Source organism: Hipposideros armiger, unplaced genomic scaffold (assembly GCF_001890085.2).
Source record: "Hipposideros armiger isolate ML-2016 unplaced genomic scaffold, ASM189008v1 scaffold_76, whole genome shotgun sequence".
NCBI classification, from domain to species: Eukaryota; Metazoa; Chordata; class Mammalia; order Chiroptera; family Hipposideridae; genus Hipposideros; species Hipposideros armiger.
In genome coordinates, this window is record NW_017731426.1 from 2359662 (window position 1) to 2362727 (window position 3066).

At 32.2% G+C, this 3066-nt stretch overlaps 1 protein-coding gene across 1 annotated transcript in view; it reads left to right on the forward strand.

Moving 5' to 3' along the window:
* Window positions 1-6: 6 nt before the first annotated feature.
* ATF7IP (activating transcription factor 7 interacting protein) overlaps window positions 7-3066 on the forward strand; it is a 120297-nt gene continuing 117237 nt past the window's right edge. Inside the window, exon 1 of the mRNA XM_019643285.1 lies at window positions 7-106. The gene's annotated coding sequence lies outside the window, so the exon portion shown is untranslated. The remainder of the gene's footprint in view (window positions 107-3066) is intronic.

The following is a 3066-nucleotide window of genomic DNA, read 5'->3' on the forward strand; positions in this document are numbered from 1 at the left end:
CGGCGAGTGAAGCGCGCGAGTGAGGAGGCAGCGTTGGGGACGGCTACGGGAAACGGCTCTCTGGGAAAGATCTTGGTTCTCCCTCCCTCATCTCGCGACCCGAAAGGTATATGTGCAACCTAGGGGCTGTTGGAACCATGTTTTCTTAAATTACTATTGTATTTCTGAAGAGTCAAGACCGCATTATGGCGGCTGCGGGAGTTGTGTTTGCGCCTGCGCGGTTGCGGAGCTGCGGGCGGGCGCTGCATGGGAGCACGTGATCTTGCGGGTCGGGCTCTAGCTGCAGTTGTGCAGCTGGCGGGGCGGTGGCTGCGCAAGCGCAATATTCATTTTCAAGATCTAATGTTCTTGCTGGACGCCATTTGGGTTCTAGATTTAATTTACCTCCTTCTAGAGGGGTTACATTTTGTTACCCTCAAATTCTCACATTTTTCAAGAAAAACGTTTCTTTTATGTTGTACTTCTGTACTGACTTCAAACTGTTTTCTTATATTTTTCTGATTCTCTAAGTAGCTGTGGACTTAATTTTCTGTGAAAGTGATCGTCACTTGTGGTTCTTGATTATAACTTCACTTTTAGTGTGTTGCTGGATTCCAGTTTATATTTAGGGAGATAAAGATCATCTAGTGGTGTTCACACGGGAAGTGCATTATTTGAACTGCATATTTGCAATTATATTTTTAACCCTGTTTTACCAGTGCTGTTATGGAATGTTTACAAAACAGAAACAATTTGAGTTTTGGAAATATAAGAAGGAGGGGTTGTTGAAGAAGTAATCTTAATGTCCTTGGGTGTTTATTTTTTAAAAATGTTTGATCTTAAGCCAATGAAGTTTCAATTTTAATCACTTTGTGTTTCTCTGATCATACTTGCATTTGAGTTTTACAGTTTTTCAGTCTCTGGCCACTTGTCTATTACTGCTTCAGTTAGATCATTTTTCTGACTCTTAAAATTAAGCCATTTTCTTAGCATTTTGTATGTTATATAAATTATAATACTTGGTACATTTTTCTGATAAAGTATTCTGCAAAGATCTCCCAACTGCACTGAGGACATTATGAGGAAATGAACCATCAATAAAAATAAAAAATCAGTTTATTAAAAAAAAAATCTGCTTCATATACATATATTTGAGACCAAATTGTCGTTTGATCTTATTTAAAGTTATGTGTGTTCCTGTTTTTACTTTCTTAAAGAAGGTAGTTCTAAGTTAGCTACTGATTATTTTAGTTTAAAATGGTAGTGTCACTATATTTGAATCTTACATAACACCCTTGGGAGAAGTTTTATATGATTTGATATAATTCTGGCATTGTGCAAATTATTTCTTACTGGTCTAAAAACTTGTAAGTGGTTTTTATAAACTTTATCTGTCATATATATATATATATATATATATATATATATATATATATATATATAAAACAATTGGTTTTTTTGGTTGGTTATATAATTCAAGTTTAATTCAGTCACCTGTCAGATGAAGAAGTGGCTATTGCTTTGTACTCTTGATTGCGTTAGGGGTGTTTTTATTGCCTAAAACAAGTACCATTACTAAGTATTAAGATGTAATTGAAAGGAATACTTGTGGTTGGTGGATTTTTTTAAAAATGACAACCTATACGAGTTTGAGATAGAATGGAGTGATAGGAAATGTTCCTCTTTTTTCTTAACAGAAAATTTGTCATTGATATAATTCCTGAACTTTTGAAGTCTTTGACACAGAAAAATATTTAGAGGGCAGTTGTGTAATCTTCCCTTTTATGCTCCTGGGGTGGTTACCCAGCACACCCCTCCTCCACTTCCTTTGACATTGTTTCTGGTGTATTTTAGAATTGAAAATATGTTGTATTTTCTGTATTTGTGTGTGTGTATGTGTGTACACATAGATATTTAGGTTAAGAAAAGAACTTTGATCTTACGGCAGAGTTTGCACTTCCAGAAAAGTGAAATATTTTGGTTTATATTTATATGTTTAAGCTGATGGTTTTTTTTAATATGCAAATAATTGTCTTGTTAGGTTAATGTTAGGATTAATGTAAGAGGTACTTGAAAACACTGAAGAATAAAATGTATAATGTAAATATTTACTGATAGGTCGATTTTGCTGTCATGTTTGTTAGAAAGGCAAATACAGTTCCATAAACTTAAAACTGAGATTGAAGAATTGTCTTAATATCCACTATTTGTTCATTTGTACTCTATCAATAACGTTTTGAAATTGTACTTTGATAATTGTGATGCCAAAAAATTTTGACACATATGCAGCACTTATAAATATTAAAACTAGGTTGGTTACTCTATGCATGAATAAAAGTGACTGGGGTCATTTAAAATCTTTAGTTTTATGAGTTTAAAGCATCATAGCATTTAGTTTAGAGATAAGAGGTTTGATTAAGCCATATACCATTAAAATTGTCTTTCTTTAAATAGTAATTTGAATGCATGATGAATATATTTAAATGTTTTTTTACTTACTCATTATAGCACATTTGGAACATGTTGAAATTAATTACATTTAGAAATAATTGCCCTAAAAGTTTTGGTGATTTATGTGACCTTTTCATGGTTGATAATTGATCAATAACAATTGATCAGTTTTTATTTGGATTATAATCTTATTCCTGCTCTTTAATTTAGTATTATCAATATTTTCCCATTTTGTTATTCTTCTAAAATGTGTTTTTAATACATTATATTGTGAAAATATCCCAAATTATCAGATATTCTTCATATATGTTTTTAATTGGCTACATAATATCTCTATTAAGAATGTTCTGTGACTCACTAAACCTTTCTTTTCTCATTGACCATCATTTTATTTGTTGCCCATTTTTCTGTTAAAAATGCTACAGTGAACATCTTTATACATGAGGCATGACCTGCATCTCATAATATTTCTTTGAAATTAGTATTTCAGAGGGCTTTTAAAGTAATTTACAAAATTGATAAAAATTTAGCTTTTTTGAAAAGCATTTCCCATACCACCATCGATTTGGGGTTGAAAATAGTGTCTCATTAACTTCCTTTTTTTATAACTAGTGAAGTGGAACTTTTTTATGTTTT